Below are 17,850 nucleotides of genomic sequence, written 5' to 3' on the forward strand. Positions count from 1 at the left end.
TGGTTTTTTGAGACAGGGTCTCACTATGTAGTTGAGACTGACCTGGAACTCACTATGTAGCCCAGGATGGTCTTGAACTCACAGCGATCCTCCTGCCTCAGCCTCCTGAGTGCTGGGATTACAGGCATGTGCCACCACACCTGGCTAGAGATAAATTTTTGATAAACAAATAGCAAGAATTCTTTATGTTTACAACACCCAGCCTCGTCTGTCTGTGCCCTATGCCAAGAGGAGAGGATGCCTTTCTCAGCGTATTATCTGATTTACTTTTACTGAACTGTATGTATGTCAAAATGTCCCAGAACATCATCATGAGATTTGTCATGATGTCTATTCTGAGAGCCAGGAAAAGTGCCTGGTCTACAACCAAACACAGTTATGATTTTCCCATGTATTGGGCCTTCTAAATTCAATTATTGTCAGACTTTGTGTAACTGACCAAGTTTCTCTTTGTGCACTTGCCACCAGGAAGCTCAGTTCTAAAAGTTTAACCCTTTGGCACACATTTAAGACTTTACAATCTTCATTTTTTAAAAACTCACTAGGTTTTCGGCTCAGGTAATGTCTTCTCCTCTGTTTCACTTCTTAAGTTCTTATCTAATTCTAAGTTACATTTTACTGCAGTACTTTATGCGTCGTCATTCACCTGTACGGATCGGCACATGCTCTAAGCACCTTCTTGACTCAGAACAAGCAAGATATAAGTAAGTGTGTGTACAGGACCTCAGAGAGAACAGTCTGTCTGGGCTGGCTGCTGATGTCCCCAAGGGCCTGGCCCTGTGCTCCCGACCCCAGCCTTGGTTCCCCCTCTCTGATGCTCACTGCTACCCCTGGGACTTTGGCCATGCCTGCAGGCCATGGCTTGTGGGGTTTTCTCCCACCAGGCCTGGCCCGGACTGGCTCTGGGCACCGAATCAGGAGTAGGGGAGACGGAGAGGCGTGACCAAGGCCGGTGACAGTGAAGCACCCTTGCGGTTTGACCTCTGGAGAGGAGCACTTAGCCCAAGTGTGAAGGCAGTGTGTGCCCCTTTGCAAAGGAAGAAACTGAGATGCAAAGAGCTGTGGATCGGCCCAGGTCGAAGTACAGGAGGGCTCCTGTCTTCAGCCTGGGGCTGGGCTACCTCTGCCATACCTGCTTCCAATCCTGGAGCCTGGGTGGGGGAATTTCCAGACGTTTCCTGGCCAGGAGGGCCACCTGAGGGCTGCATTCCATGCCCAGGCTGTGTCACCCACTGGGTGTCACCAGGAGGCCATGCGGGCCACCAGTCCTCTCCTTTCTTCTGCAAAGCATGGTTTGTGGCGGTGATTCAATGCACAGGCTCTGATGTCTGCCAGCTGCAGGCAGAAACGGGGAGGAGGTGCTGGGGTGGGGACAATGGGCACTCTGCTTCTGGAGGCTTCTGTTTGGTCCCTACAGGGCCCGGTGCTCAGACCGGGTCACTCTGGAGGTGGTGGTAGCAGGGCACTTGCCACAATGCCCCTACTCAGCCTAGGCATCAAGACAGCTGATGTCAGCCCCTCCCTCTCTGAGCAACCTCAGTCCCTCCTCTGACTCTGGCTGCCCGAGTTTTGTCATCTGCTAAATGGGACCGAGTCCCTGCCTCCCTCCCTCTCAGAGCTGCTGGGCAAACCAGGATCTTCTCTGTTTTGAGATGTTTCCCCACCCCTCCCCTGAGACATGGTGCAGAAACATTTCCCAGGGCGCTCTACCTTCTCCCCTGCGTCTCCTTGCTGAAGACAACAAATCCCTCCAAAAGCAAAAGGGCCAGTGCGTCAGACTTCCCCGAGCAGCTGGGGCCGTGGGAATCGGGAATCACCGCACCGGTTTGTTTCTATCTGGTATGAGGGCTTTATTCCTGCCACGGCAGTCGGTGAGGGTTGTGTGCAGCTCCCCAAATGTGTAGCAGCTCTGCACTCAGGGCTCACGCGGGAGGTGGAGATGTGAGAGGGTGTTAGATGGCCGGGCCCTGACCTCGGGTCCCTCCGCTCCTTCCCACCTGGGAGACTTTGGGCAAAGTCACTGCCATCTCTTTGCTTCAGTGATCTTGTGTGTGGCGTGATGAGAAAGTGCGGTCACTGTCTTCTTAGGAACAGTGAGAAGATACACGTTCTGGCCTGTGGCAGTCACGGTTCTGTAAATGAGTGGTTACGATCCCGGGAGCCAGGTGGGAGGAAAGATGCAGAAGGTGCTGTGGGCAGGCGGGAGAGTAGAAAGCCCCTTGAACTAAGCAGCTTTTTCCTACTACACCCTTTCACCACGATGCTCCTGCCTTCGAGCCAGCTGACCATGGACTGCATCCCCTTAAAACATGAGCCAAGTCAATCCTCTCCGTTAAGGTGTGGGTGTGGGGCATTGTGTCCAATGATGGGAAAGAGCTGTTATTCATTCTCCACCTCATCCACCCTGCTGGTCTCCATGGACCGAAGTCAATAATTTGCTAGTTAGCTGGCTTCCAGCTGAGTGCAGCCTGTGTAATATGTCCCAGTTACTCCCTCTGCACCACCCACTTCACTGTAACCCATAGCAACTGCCCAACTGTCATGGCCTAAAGTGGTCACTATTTAACCTGCTATGATGCTGCAGGCCATTTGGGAAGGGGCATCGCAGGCAGGGCTTGCCTCTGCTCCACAGCTTCTGGGACCACCGGCTGGGGTGAAGTCATCTGAAGGCCCCTCCACTCATGCAGGTGACAAGAGACTCTGACTTTGGGCTGGAGCTCAGTAGGGGTAGCACCGAGCACTGTGTGTGGCCTCTGCACCTGGCTGTTTAGGCTCCTCCCTGCTTGGTGACTGCCTTCCGAGAATAAACATCCTGGTGAGGCTGGCTGGAAACTGTATAACTTTTCTGAGCAACTTCTGAAGTCTCGTAGTATGGCTGGGGTCACAGCTGTGCCCAGATTGAAGGTGTGTTGATGTCCCCTCCGAAGAACGTGGCGTGGACCGGGAGGTATTAAAGCAACCGCTTGGAATCTGGGATCTGTCGCAGGATCAATGGGCTGGAGGGAAGACTGGGTCTTTGCTGATTCACTCTCTGGCTTAGTCAGCAAAGCTTCCAAGGTTAGCAATGGTTCCTCCTGCTGGCTGTCATCTCTGTCCTGGCAACTCCCGTGCCACGGGAACTTCAGGAATCATTCTAGCCCCGACAGTGCTTAGGCCTCAGGGTGCCAGCAACTCCTGCTGTTCTAAATCTTGGGGTCCCCCACTGGGTCTTTGTGGTATCTTTTAGCCCTGTGCACTTTCAAAAACATCCTTTCATTTGACTTTCTTCTTCCACCCTCTTGAGTGACCATTTCCTTCCAGGACTGTCATAATATGCCATATGACAAGGAACTAAGGCATGTGAGTGCCTATGTCACAGAGTGAACGCCTGGTGGTGATTTGAATCCAGCTCACCCGGTCCTGCGTCCTGTGCCTTTTCCAGGGTACCATCATGACATGGAGTCAGCAGCAACTCATCAGGCTCAGGCTCCCAGCCTTCAAGCACCCTCTCTGCCTGCCGGGCTCCGTTGCTGGCCAGGTATGACCTCGTGTGCGGCATCCTCAGGCTGGGGGCCTCCCTGACTCCACTAGCCCAGGGGTGGACAGCGAGTGGGGTGAATGACATACCTGCCCACATATTCACATGTACGTGGGTCACCAAGTGTGAGAACGCAGGACATGGCCGGCGACTTAAGGACCGAGAGGTGAAAGGACAAACTCATAGCCACACAGCGCAGGACTTTCCATCTCCAGCCAAGCATCCACTCTGCGTATTACTGTGTAGCCCCTCGGAGATTTCAAATGGCCTTCGCTTCTCACTTGATGGAGGGTAATAGCAATGGCGGTGATGGTGATGGTGGTGATGGGGGTGGTGGTTATGGGAGTGGTGATGGTGACAGCAATGGTGATTATGGGGGTAGTGGTGATGATGACAGTGGTGGTAATAATGGCGGTGGTTATGGTGATAATGATTATGGTGGTGGTGGCGGTGATGATGTTTATGGTGATGATGGTGATGATAATGGCGATGGTTGTGTTGATGGTGATGATGACAGCGACAGTTTCCTGAACAAGCCCTGCATGCCAAGCCCTTGACATATCTGATCTCACTGAATCCTTTCTTCTTAAGAGTGCGCAACACTCTGGGAGGGCCTCTCTCTCAGGGCTGTGTGCGTGCAGGGGACTCCGGGCTTGAGCACTTCTTTTGTGCATGAACCAGGGGTCCCCACTTGCTCATTCACTGTTGTTAACATCCCTGTGATCTAGATCATGTCCTAAAGGAGGACACCGAGCCCTGAAAATGGAGTGACATGCTCCTGGTGACACAAGGAGAGGCAGAGCTGGGATTCGAACCTGGCTCTGCATGACTCTTCAGCTCCTGCACTGAGTATGTCCTCTCCACCCACGGATGAACAGACACACCAACAGATCAGGTGACTTACTTTGCACCGTGATGCCGGGGCAGCTTAGGGTACAGTGATTTGGGAAAAGTTTGTTGCTCAAATCAGTGAGAGAAGGATCCTTGAGGACGGGAAGTGAACCAGTAAGGAAGCCAGCCACTGAAAGTCCCAAGTGAGCAGAGCTTTTCACCCAGGTCCTTCCTGTTTATTTATTCTAAGGCGAAAAAAACAAAACAAAACAAAAAACCAAAAACCAAATAGAACATCTGACAGCAAAGTGAGGCGGTGGGATAATTCTATTCCCAGATCAAATCTCAGCGCAGGGAATGCATTATCATCAGAGTGATTAGCTTGGGGGACAGAGATAGGGAGTTTTATTAAATGAGACAAACTTGCTAAAAGGAAGCCTTACATTAGACTTGGGCCTTAAATAATATTAGTGTCAAGAACTAACAAACATTTTCTCACAGTGTCTGAGAGCACACTGCCTTGCACTGAGTGACTTCCATAGGGGCCACGGGAGCTGGGGCAATTGGGACCACAGCAGATTAAGCAGCCTCTGACACCTTGACCCTTGATGCCTGGCCTGTGGGTCGCCAGCCACCAAGGAGCTATTTAGACCCCTCTGTTCTTTTGGTGACACTGAGACCAGAGACCTCTGCAGCCCTGGGAGAGGGATCTGCATTTTTTGCTTCGAGCACAATGTTCTTGACACTTCACAGGTCCCCAGTGTGTAGGCAAAGGATTGGTTTCCCAATGGGGACCCAACTCCCACCTTGAGAATGTGCCTGGTTCCCTGAAGACTACAGGGAGTGCAGAGCCAGCAGCCCCCAGGGCCCAGCTGTGGTCTTGGGGGATTGGTGTTCTGGGAAGTTTGGGATCAAGTCCTACTGCACCAACTCTGTGACTATGGGCACGTTACTTCACTTTTTTGCATGTTGGTTTCCTTATCTGCAAATTGGGCTAACTGGTACCCACCTCACGGGCTTGTTCTGGGTGCTGAATGAGTCCATTGTGCAAAGCTCCTAAAACCATACCTGAAACACAGGAAGAGCCCAATTCATGTTCTCTTTGCTCTATCTTAGCTCCCATCTTTGCCCTGTCCTTCCTGTCCCAGTGCATCGCTGCTCTAATTTGGATCTTGACTGTCCCATAAAGGCCCATGCATTAAAGATTTGGTCTGCTGCCTGTGGTGCTGTTGGGAGGTAGAAGGAAGTTACGTCGTTGGTAGTTTGTCCTTGAAGGGGATGTTTGGTGTCCAGACTCCTCTCTTTCCCTTTGCTTCATGGTCGCCATAAGGTGAGCAGTTTACCCCACCGTGGACTTTCCACCACGATGTGCTGCCTCACCCAAAGTGACGGCCAGCTGATTGTGGACTGGAACCTCGGAAACCACGAGCCAAGTAAACCTTTCCTCATAAATTGTTCCTCTTGGGTATTTGCTATAATGATGGAAAGCTGACCGACATCATCACCCACAGACTTATCTCCAGAAAAGGGTGAAAGGCTGCAGGAGGGCAGATTTCTCCAGACCCTTGAGGGAAAAGGCATCCCACAGAGACCTTCAGATTGTTAATCTAGGGGCTCCCAGAAGTTACCCAGGCCACTGTCCCCCTTCCCTGTTATATATAAGAAAATTGGGCTTCAGAAAGGGGCTCGGATCACCTTGAGTTTAATCTCTACCTCTATTTTTTCTCTCAACCCCTGACTAACCTATAGAGTGAAAGAAATTATACAGTAGTTCTGATTTACCAAAGATTTAAGAGTGCTGGGCCCAGTGTTAAGTGTGGTATTGTAGACAACTACATGTAACCAATGAGATGGTGTTCCCGGTCACAGAAGAGTCAACTGTGACTCTGAGTGACTAGTTGGTCACAGCTATACACTTATGGAGCCTTGTCTCAGCCACTTTCCTAGTCGCTGGGACAGAATACCTGACTCCCACAATAAGGAGGTTTATTTTGAGTCATGTTTTTTAGAAGACTCAGTCTATGGTGGGCTGGCTTTAAGGCAGAAAGGAGGGGGATGGTGGAAGGCTCTGTCAGAGGAAGGCTGTTCTTGTCATGGTGTCCAGGAAGCAGAGAGTGAAAGGAGGAGCTGGGGACAGAGATTTACCCTTCCAGGTCATATCCCAGGGATCCGTTTCTTCTGAGCAGGGCCCATCCCCTAAGAGCACATTCAGCTGTGGGTTCATCAACTCAGGATTATAGCCTCCCTATAATCCAGTCACCTTCCAAAAGCTGTACTTCTGAACACGTGAGAGTTTGAGGGGACATCCTAGATCAAAACCATAATGAGGCAGAGCTTGAAACCCCTTCCATCTGATTCCGGGACTGGCTCAGCAAACAGCAGCTCCTGAGAGCACAGCGCAGAGGACTCTGATCCCAAGGCCAATGACAAAATGGTGGTCTTGGACTCCATTTTTTCTCTGTTGACCTTGAAGCTGATGGACCTTTCCGAGTCTCAGTTACCGTTTTTGTAAGGCAGAGGTTGGTTATACTTCTCAGGATATTCCCTACGTTGGTCATTGTGAAGCCTAGAATCCTGGAATATCCCACCAGAGGAATCAGAGGGGCCATTCTATGCAGCCCCTACTCCATGCTCAGACGACAGGGCCAGGAGCTGGAGCAGGGATTTGTTCCGGAGTGTGGTGTCACTGTGCCACCCCCTGACTCTCAGTTCTCGTCTTGGAGTCACCCAGTATTGACAAGGCCTCTCAGAAGGAAGGAGCCAGGGAGGGGGACCATGGTTTTCACTGTTAGAAGCTGGGCCACTTTATCTTTCTCCAACTCTATTCCATGCATATCTGCAATTCTGGCAGATGTTTCTAGCAATGCATGAAACAATCACCAAATGTTTGGGAAATGCTGGGTTAAACGTTTAGAGTTTTCTTCTCCTAATTCTTCATTATTAGAGTAATCAGAGTGCATAGGAACACAGAGTAATATAAAGCAAGTGTCAATTGTCACAGCCCTCTGTTTGTTCTCATCTAACTGAGCAGGCAACTCACCATGTCCCTCCCAACATGTTTAAGAAACTTGGCCCATTTTCTCTTGAATACTTGTGCATTAGTCTCTTTCCTGTCCCTGCAACAAAAATACCTGGGACCCATCATTAGAAGAAAACAGGTTTATACTGGCTCACTGTTTCAGAAGTTGACTGACTCCAAGCCAATAGCAACATGGTGGAAGGGCCTGGGCAGGGAAAATCTACTCACCCCACAGCAGAGAGGACATGGAAGGGGCAGGGCGAGAGATACCCCTTCCAAAGGTCCCCACAGTGGTCCACCTCTGCCAATGGGTCCCACCTCCTAACAGCCTTCCAGATAGGAACTCACAAATGCATAAATCCACCAAGTGAGCACAGCACCCCCAAAGCCGATCACCTTCCCAAAGCCCCACCTCTGAACCTGTGAGACTTCTGAACTGTAACATCTCCTCTGAGCATTTGACACTTAATCTCCAAGACCAGCCTTGCCACGTAGCTCTCCCAAGGACTGACTTTGTTCATTCCCTCTGAGTGTCTTGGGGGAGCTTCTGGGCAGAGCTGGACAGGACAGTCTCATGCACAGGCCTTGGTTCCTTCCAGGCCAGCAGAGGCAGCTGTCCATGGTGGTGTGTGTGGGACCTACTCAGAACAGATAGCCCTCTGAGAATGTCGCTTATGAGCCCTATTGGCTACTACCCTGGGAGTCTGCTCAGTTACATATACGCTGGGCTGGGCGGGTGATGAACAGCACTGTAAGGGGCTCAGGGCATGGTGAGACGGCCTGGCCCTCACAGACTCAGCAGATTGGACCAGAGAGGGCAGTGTGTGTGTCGGTGTCTGTGTCCAAGGAAGCTTCACACACTTCTGGGCCCCCCAGTCCTCTCCTGACCCTGATCCTTTCTTATTTTAAGTTGAATGACAACTGGACCCAAACACTCTGCTCAGAATTCGCTTATATGCCACTATGGAGTTCTGCTGTGCTTGTCACCTTCACCCCGAAGCCCGGGGAGCCAGGGACATGCATGGGAGATATGGTAGAGCCAGCCCACACTATAGGACCCCAGATTTATGCCCAGTCTCCTATAGGTGACTTCAGGTGGGCCACCATACTTCCTTGGAGCCGGACCTTGGTGCTGGAGGACCTTGGTACATTCTCAGCTCTGCTACCCCAGATACAGTCAGAGCCTGAGAACATGCTTACCTTCCCATCTAGGTCTCTGTCTTCCAAGTTGGTTGGCATCAGTCTTGGTCTTGCCTGGGTCACGGGCCCTTTAGACGAGGAGCCTAGTCCTGGTCCTCACAGACACATAGAAATGCCCATGCGACAGTGCTGTGTAAAGATGGGGGCATCCTCTTGCAGCAGTGATATTCTGATGTCACAGTTCCTTTTTCAGAGCCTCCTGGATGCAAAGTCCACCTCTTGGCATGGAGGGGTCATAAAGACAGGGGACAAGCTGGTGAGTGCCCTCTGGGACAGCAGCACACACACTGAGACAGCCTCATATCTGGGTGACTGTCCAAGCAGCTGGGAATCCTGATGGACAATTTGGGACCGAGCTTGGTACTCCGAGTGGCCAGGGAGGGGTCCCCAGGCGGGCTGGGAAATAAGCAGAGGTGTTGGGGAGTGGCGCAGGAGTGGCTGGTGGTTTAGAGTCCTTGGCCAAGGGCTGCAGGTTGACCTTTGTCAGCTTTGTTGCTGCAGCTCCAGATGATTCAGGGACCAGGCGGTGGCAGCCACCACCTCCACTCGGGGGAGGGCAGGCTTCCTGGCCTCAGCCTCTGCATAGACTCAGTGTCACAGATCCCAGCTTCACCATCTGCGATAATGATTAAAGCAGCAGGGTCCCGGGTGGCTAAAGAATGGCAGTGAAAGCTCCCGGGAGCACAACGGGACCACCAGGAATAAGGTGCAGGGTTATAGACAGGAACAGGCTGGCCTGAGCATGGCCTGGGTGGAGTGGCTGCTCTCCGTGACCCCTGGCCCAGGCCAGGTATTGGAGGGACCTTTCTGAGTCAGGGCTCCCGAGAGTCTTTCATCTGTCCTCAGCCTTAGCCCGCCTGTCTGGCCTTGAGCCCTCACCTGTTTGCTCTTCTGCAAGCCTTGTTGTCAAAAAGGCACCCAAACCTGCTCGTGTTCTGCCTGCCCACTGGTCCTATACCTGGACATCTCCCACAACCTCCCAGGGAAAAAGGACCTTTGTGAGTCACCTTCTGTCCCGCCCCAGGCTGGAGCTGTGGGGCACACTGAACCTCCCAGATCCCTAAGTGCTGTGGGCGTAGGAGACCCTCCTCAATGTGGGCTGTGGGCAGCTTTTCTTCTAGGGAGAAGGGGCTCTCTGGAGCCCTACTATGTGCTGTGTGTGGCCCAGGCAGCCTTCTCTCTATGCCCTTGAAGTGCAGGCCTCAGAGCCAGGCTGCTCAGGCTCAACCCCCAGCTCTGCCTCTTATAATTTAGGCAGGTGGTGTGGCTGCTCTGTGCCTCGGTTTCCCCATATGGCTTTGGTCACAAGCTAGTTGCTTATGGTTGAATCCTGGGAACATTTATAGCTATGCCCTAGAGTGCTGCTCTTGTCAAATGAGTCCGTGCACCTATGGTGGGTAGCAAACTGCCCTGCGTGTGGTCGCCACCCCTATTTGACAAGATGGGGAAGCAGTCTCGTAGACAGGAAGTGACTTTCCGGGAACTTTGTTTAAATGCAGCCCAGTATGCATCAAAGCTGAGGCACATCCTCTCTGGCTTCCCACCCGCCAACCAGAACAAGGGTCAGGTTCAGACTTGCGGGGGGCCCCACATCTGTCCTCTGCGGTGCTCAAAATTGAAAAACCTTGGTCCTCCCGACCCAGGATACTTATTAGCTGATTGAATCTTTGTGAGTTGAAGTCTCGAGGGCATCCTGTCCTCCAGAGAGCAGGGCCAGCCAAGGCCTTTCTGCTGGCGTTGGCTGGAGTGACGGGTCCCTGAGTCATCAATGCCCTTTATGGCCAAGCGCTCTAATTTTCTTCCTCTTAGATTCTCTCTCCCGAAGCCCACGTGTCCACTGAGCACCTGGCAGGGGAGCCAGGCCAGCCTCCCTCCCTGTGATTTCATTCTGCTCCTGTCTGGCTGCCCAGTCACGCGGAGCATTTGTCGAGTGCGACGTTGGTGTCTTACTGCCGCCCTGGCCCAAGAGTGCTGAGCGGGCGAGCTGGAGCTGTCGGCTGAGTGCTTCTGTGATAAGGGCCAGCGCGCACCCTTGGATAGCGCTGCCATTCTTCACTGTCATGGGCAGCCAGGCGGGCAAGGCCACCTCTCAGGCTTGGCCCAAGGATGCACGATTCACACAGGTGGCCCTGTGGCTTGGCTGTGTGGTTCCACGAGGTGTTGGCCGTGGGCGTGTGGGGATACCAAGTCCCGGCCGCTGCTGTCACAGAGCCGACAGTACACAGGTTCTGTATACCAGGTGAGAACTCTCAGCTTGCACCACTGTTAATGACAACGAGGCCGCATCTCATCATGGGTAGGTGCCAAGTGTAATGATTTCACAATGTACCCTTGTCACTCCTGCCTGTGGATGTGGGCCAGACTTACTGATAGCTGTCTCCCCTCCCCTGACTGGGGGTGACTCTGGGCATCTCAGAAATGACAGCCATCCTTGCTATCATTGAGTACTGGCTACGGGCTGGGTGCTGGCCAAGACATTTGTTACCTGCAGACACTCACGGGAGCTTCAAACCCTAACATCCACTTCTCAGAGATAGGGAAACTGAGTCCCAGAGAGGTTAAGCAAAGGACTCACAGGACAGCTTTGCAGGGGCCGTCAGCGGAGGGATTTATGGGCACAGAGCCCTGGAAGCTGACGTGGCAATTCCTGACAAACTGCACTGTGCGTGGGACTTGTTAACAGAATGGCTGGGAAATGCATTTGGAGCAGGACTGCAGCATTTCCAAGGAGTCTTTGCAGCTCTCTCAGGGAGCTCCCACCTTGCCTGGGGCTGCCAGGTCAGCAGTGCCCTACTGCCCCCACACACCCACTCCGACAAGATCCTAGGGGGCCTGCTGGACCCTCCTGTCCCCTGGGTCCCCTCATTCCACCAACCTCTGGAGCACTTGCCTTCCTCAAGCCCCTAGATTCTCCCCGTTTTTCTTCTATCCCACTGCCCCTGTCCTCTGGCTGGCTACACCACCTCTCCCATGCTGCCCATGAACTCACTATGTAGCCCAGGCTGTCTTCAAATTCAGGATCCTCCTGCCTCAGCCCTCTGACCCTGCTGCTCTGCCCTCTCTCCTGGTGTGCAGTTCCACAGTGGAACTTTCATGGGCCTCCAAGTCAAATCCCAATCCCTGATCATGTCCCCGAAGTAGAAAAGTTCTCTAATGGCACAGTGGTGATAATTAGAGAAGGCTTCCTGTAGGAAGTGACAACTGCTCCAAAGGACGGCAGAGCTTACACATACAGCCCAGGGGAAAGCCACCCTGGGACCACAGTGGCCAAGGATGTGCCAGTGTGCCTCTCACCCTGGATGTGGGATTTCGGAGAGGAAGTAGGCTTTGGGCTGCGCTTCCGCTGTGGCAGTGTGGACGTTCTGGGAAATCTACGGGTGGGTGGGCAGCTGCCCACACAGGAAGGGCACACACAGAGCTGCATCGGCTGAGCCCAGATAAGCAGCTCCAGGAATGGGCTGTAGAGGAAGCCCTGAGCTCGGAGCCTCCTGCTCGGGGTGATAGCAGTGCTTGGGAATGCACAGGTATTGACAGGAGCTACCACATGCAGACAGCAGATCAAAGGGCTGGCGGAAGGCACCATGCGGGGCAGAGAGGATGCCCTGAGTCTCTACCTTAGGGGGCACGTGGACGCCCTGCACGGGGCCTCACAGGACACAGGGAGGAGGAGGATCCCACGCTCTGTTTTTAGCACCATGTCTCTTGCAGCAGGGCTCAGAGGGGGACACGCCACCTCCCAGGAGCTGGGCATTTATATTCTGCATTCATTCTAGAATCAGGACTGATTCCTGGAGCAAGATGAACCCTCAGTCCCCCCATCTGCGAAGTGGGAATCTTGGTAAGAACGATTCTAAGTTAGCTGGAGGATGAAAGAGAATAAAGGAAGTCAAGTTACATAATCATTTGGAAAGCCACATGTTGGCCATCTCGGACTCTGGTCCACTGGGAAGCTGACAAGTGGCTGGCTTAGAAAACCCCATGTGGAAGGTATTGGGATGGGGTCAGCTCAGGGGCCACAAGAACCCATGGCAGAAGCCACCTTCACCAGGGAAGGCTTCCAGTTTACCTCTCTGGCAATGCAATGCCAAATGGGAGAAGAAGGCTGGTGATGTACCATCTCCTCCCGAAGCCTTCCTGGACTGGCTTTGAGAGGAGTGAGTTTTAAGCTCTGAGAATCTCATCGGCTCTCAGAAAAGGACCCACCATGAGTACAGGTGCACAGCCCACTCTTCAGCTCAGGGACGACTTGGGCCCCTGCCCATCAGGCCAGCCCTTACCTGATACCAGAGAGGGAAGCACTGGGTGGCACCATGATGCTTTGTGTCTGCCCCAGTGCCCACAAGACTGGCACACAGACAGCCTCAGGGTATTTGGTCAAATCACTGATCGTCTACTGCAGCCCACCCTAGACCTGTGCATGGAGAAGTAGTCTGTTCTGAGGTCTAAACAAGGGAAAACAGAGCCACCTTGGGTCTTGGGTCAAAGCTGTGACCCAGAGAGACAGGTTTATGTGCCTGCCAGGGAAGCAGGTTCTGGGAGGGGACTTTCAGTGCACCAGCCCCGGAAGATTAGAACTTCCACATGCAGGTACGTGCTAATGGAGACCCTGCGACTTGTCATGGCATTAATTTTAGGAGATGGCCCCAGTGCACATTAGGAGGCTATTTCGGTCTCACAAGAATTAGACACCTTCATTAGCCCTCTGAGGTCAGGGAGGTAATGAGGGACTAGAGGTGAAGGGACCATCACTTTTCGCCCGGGGTCTGCTCATTTCCCCATGTTTTGGCACTGTCAGCTCATCTGTCATGAGCTGCCCAATGCTGGACGGTATGTGGGACATTCCAGAGTAGGTGAGAGGCAGAGAGAGGTCTGCAGGTGTCTGGTGTGGGTGCCTATGGGCCTGGCGGGATGTGTGTGCAGGAGGTATAGCAGAGTTGTACCAATTTGTCAGTATGTGCATATTGGGGCAGTGTCCTGTGCACAAACACGTGTGCAAAGAGCTTTCTGGAAGACGGGCTGGCTGTGGAGTGGTGAGCTGCCTGTCTCTGGGACCCTGGCAACTGACCTCTTTGGAGGGGCTCCTGTAAAGGAAGTGGTGCTGTAAGAGTGGGGTGGTCCCTCAGCTTCAGGACCTCAGGACTGTTGATTTCTTTGCTGGAGTTCAGGAGACCTGGCTTCTCCTGTGTGCAATGTTGGCCAAGCTAAGCAAACCTGTTCTCTCCTCTGTGGCTCAGCTCCTATTGCCTGGGCTTTGGGCCGATGACCCTCAGCTGCCGCCCAGGAAACTGGAGTCCCCAGGCCAGCACTGGGTCCTCTGCTCCCCTTGGCCAGGGCAATTCTACCTGTTAGGAGACTGCCCACCTGCAGCTGTCGGCCTAGGTGTTGAGGCTTCAGGGGTGACCATGTTGCATCCTTTTAGCCTCCCCACAGCATGTCAATCTCTGATCCCTCCTGGCTTGGTGCTGGACTGTGGGGATCACAGCTTTTCGATCATCAGACAAGTGTGAGACTCCTTTCCACTTCACAGGGGTGTGGGCCACCTTGGAAAGGTCCTACAGTGGGAGGACAGGCAAGTGACCTTCTGAGGCACGCTCTGGTGACCCTCTCGGTTCCTCTGGACATCCAGGCCTATGTGGTCTCCAGAGTTGCCCTGGCATTTGCAGGCACAGCACTTCACAGTTTACCAGGGACTTTCTCCTCCCCTGCTCAGAAGCCTTCAGCAGGCGTGACAGAGCTCCACTCTGGACAGATGACGAGACTCTGTCAGCCAGTGAGGGCTTGAGCTGGCTCTGACCTTCAGCCGCTGTGTGCCCCAGTGTGTGTGTGTGTGTGTGTGTGTGTGTGTGTGTGTGTGGTGTCCTCCCTTCTTTTTGGCTGCAAAACTTTCTGTCTCTCTCACAGTCTCTGGACTCATTTACCTGGCAGATGCCAATGGTCACTACAGGGGCCCAAGCTGGCCTATCTGGGTGGCAAGCAAGGACACAGGGACAGCTACTTTGGTTTTTGTTTTATTTTGTTTGAGGCAGAGTCTAGCTATGTGGTTCAGATTGTCTTGAACTTATGACCCTCCTGCCTCAGCCTCCTGAGTGTTGTAGCTGTGTGCCACCACACCCATCAGGACGGCCTCTTTGGAAGGACTCTGTGGTCACGCAGACCTGGGCAGTAGGATTTGGCCTTATAAACTTGGGCTTGCCTGGCGCTCAGCAAGGGTGCCCTGCGTGGTGATTCTAGCTGCTGTTCCTTACCCTGGAGCCTCAGTGGATTGGATCAGGGCTGGGGTCTTTGCCAGGGCAGTAGGGGGAGAATTTCTATGACAATTCTGGCTTGGTGATCTCTTCTCATCCTCCACTGTATCACCCTAAGCCCTATTGTTTAGGCCTCATGGCAAGTGCCAGTGTCCCATGTTGACAAGAGAGGCCAAGGCCAGAGGAGTGCAAGCTGTGCAGGCCCAGCGAGGCACAGGTCACTTTGGGTTTTGAGCGCATAGTGGAGTCGCCTGACTGGAGGAGAAGCACCCTGAAGGGTTGCTGCCTGGCCCCCGACAGGTGCTTGCACGTTGGTGGTTGTTTGCCGAATGAACAAATAAGAATTCAGCAAGGGTGAGCATCTGAGGGTCCTTGCATACTCAGGGGAAGTCTTGGTCCCCTGGGTGGAAACCTAGTTAGTGCTCACACATGCCCTTATTGTGGTGACAAGGACACTGAGGTCTGGGAGGTGTAGTGTTGGGACTTAGGGCTCAGCCTCCTTGAACAGTGCAGGCTGGATGGGGACCCAGGGCTGTGGGAAGGACCCGGCCTGAGCTCCAGGTAGAAGGAAGCTGGGGGAGTAGATGGTTGAGGGCAAAGGAGAGGGGGCTCAGGCTGGCTGGGTGTCCCCAGAAGGGAGAAGGTGCAGCCCCATGTGGGGTCTGGAATAGCCCAAGCCTAGAATGAGGCATGGGCGGGGCCCGGACTGGAAGCTCCTCGCTTAGGCTGTGCCCAGTGGTCATTCCCGAGCCCACTCACCCACTTCCAAAAGCCTGGGATGGGAGTGGGGTGGCACAAACCTGTAATCCCAGCACTCAGAGGCTGAGGAGGGAGAGCCACTGAGAATTCAAGGCCAGCCTGAACTATGTAGCAAGATCCTGTCTCAACAAAGCAAAACTCAAAACCAAACAAAAGCCTGGGCTGCTAGGAGAGTCTGGGGCCCCCGATGCCATTCCCCTGGCCATCCTCAGGCCCTGGCACTGCACTGAGGTCAGGAACCTGGCCCCTGGACACAGCACACTGCTGCGGGTGGCTCTGTCCACAGGCTCTCCCAGGGACCCCTGCCCCATGGCTCTGTTTTCTGGAGCAGCGATGCAGAGGGGAGGAGGGCAGCAGGCAGCTTCTGCACAGGCGGTGAATTTGGGCCATCGATTTGCATTTATTTCCTGCTCAAATGATCCAGGCCCACCGCTGCCAGGGGTAGGGGTGGAGGGGCTGCTCTTTAGCATTTTAAGTTTGCAGATAATTGGAGGAAAATAACTCCAATAATGAAATCGCTGCTGGATCGCATTCTGATACGTGACAAATCAATTCATTTATGATACCTTTTTTGTCACACTGAGCCATTCTGGCACTCAGTGGAAACCTCTTAAATTAATAAAACTGTTAAATCCATAAAATCCTCCGTTCTGAGTAGCACATCACAGCGCAAGTTTGAATCATTAAAGAAATAAAACTGATAAATGTGAGCTGGGGAGTGGCTGTCTGCAAAGAGGGGCTGGCTTTTAGCACAGATGCGCTGTAATGGCCATGAGAGCCCATACATCCTCCCTCAGAGGGGCAGGGATGGGGCGGGGGCGTGGCCACGCAGTCTTCCCAGAGAGAGGAAGGCTGGCAGGGCAGTTGCTTTCGAGGTGATTTGTGGGGCGTTAGCCTTTTAAGTAAAATATGATTTAGCCAGGTGTGGTGTGAATTCCTGTATGCTCAGCACTCAGGAGGCTGAGGCAGGAGGATCATCCTGAGTTTGAGGCCTGCCTGAGCTACACAGTGAGTCCAAGGACAGCCTGAACGATGAAGTGAGACCCTGTCTCAAAAAAACCAGAGGGGGGAAATTATTTAATACCAAAGAGAAAAATATAGAGCTTTTATTGGATCCTGCCCAGCGTGGCTCAGCCGGATTTTCCAGAAGATCTACATGGTCAGATGTACCTAGATGGGAGACCAGGTAAAGGGGGAGAGGGAGAGAGGGAGTGGGCTCAAACAGCCTGGGTGGCCTCCCAGTGAATCCTCTTGGCAGCTGTGTGACCTTGGGCAGCTCGCTGTACTTCTCTGGGCTTCTGTTGTCTCAACTGTAACCCAGCGCTGAGGACCATGACCTTCCAGGGAAGAATCTGGAAGGCGGTGTGTGAGACAGCGCGGTGCACACTGTGAAGAAGCTGGCGAGTGGCTGCTGAGCGGTCATTCCCGAACATGCTCCTGGCTTCGAGGCTCCAGCAGTTCTCACCGCATGGGGTTGGATTTCTGCCTTGGAGGCCGGATCTGAGGGCGCTATGAAGTTCTGAGCACATCTGCTTGTTGTCTATGCAGCAGCAGCGTGCTTCACCTGCCTCATATGTGGGGAGCCAGACAGTCCTGATACCCCTCCCTCAGTCTGGGGGTGCGCGGGAGAAGTCAGCAGAGCAGAGACACAGGGCAACCAGTGATGCTCTTTCACCCTCCGTGGTGGCCCAGTGTGCAAAAGGAGCAGAGGCTCATCAGGGGCCCTGGATACAGGTGCTCAGGTAAGAGAGCCCTGGAAATGAACGAGGCCCTACCTGGCCTGTTAGGATGTGGCCTCTTCACCTCTCTGCTCACCTTTGACTGCAGAGTCTCCCCGAAGACTTCCGGGCCTTCCCTTCTCTTCCCGTCCTCCTCCAGGGTCTTCTAGGACCAAGGGCCACACCTGGAATGGATGGGGTGTGCAGCCCCCTCTCTAGGAACTGGGGCTCGTCCAGTGGGTCAGCTTCGAAACTTTACCCACCTCAAGAACTTTCTACATGGCACTCTGCTGTACCAGTCAGGTTATACAGATGCATTAGGTCCAAAATGCTTAGGGAACATACTCACCTTTAATATAGGTGATGTGTGGGCTTTGACTATTCTATCCTTGGATGTTAAAATGCTACCTCTGTCTCAGAATTAGCTTTATGGCCCACTAAGGAAATGTGATCCATAGTTTGGAAACTTTGGAACTCATCCACCTACTCAGTTTTCTGATAAGGAACTTTCCAAAGGCCACTCAAGCCTGACCATCTCTGCCCACCCCTGCCGCCTCAGCA

General features: G+C 53.3%; 1 long non-coding RNA gene across 1 annotated transcript; it reads left to right on the forward strand.

The window, feature by feature from the left end:
- Positions 1–2,645: 2,645 nt before the first annotated feature.
- Positions 2,646–5,977, forward strand: LOC104857716. Its single transcript, XR_778938.3, has 3 exons — positions 2,646–2,947; positions 3,422–3,808; positions 4,246–5,977. It is a non-coding gene; the product is annotated as an uncharacterized LOC104857716 (long non-coding RNA).
- Positions 5,978–17,850: the final 11,873 nt, after the last annotated feature.

The sequence above is a fragment of the Fukomys damarensis genome, unplaced genomic scaffold (genome assembly GCF_012274545.1).
Source record: "Fukomys damarensis isolate Sample0158 unplaced genomic scaffold, DMR_v1.0_HiC HiC_scaffold_20, whole genome shotgun sequence".
Classification (NCBI taxonomy): domain Eukaryota; kingdom Metazoa; phylum Chordata; class Mammalia; order Rodentia; family Bathyergidae; genus Fukomys; species Fukomys damarensis.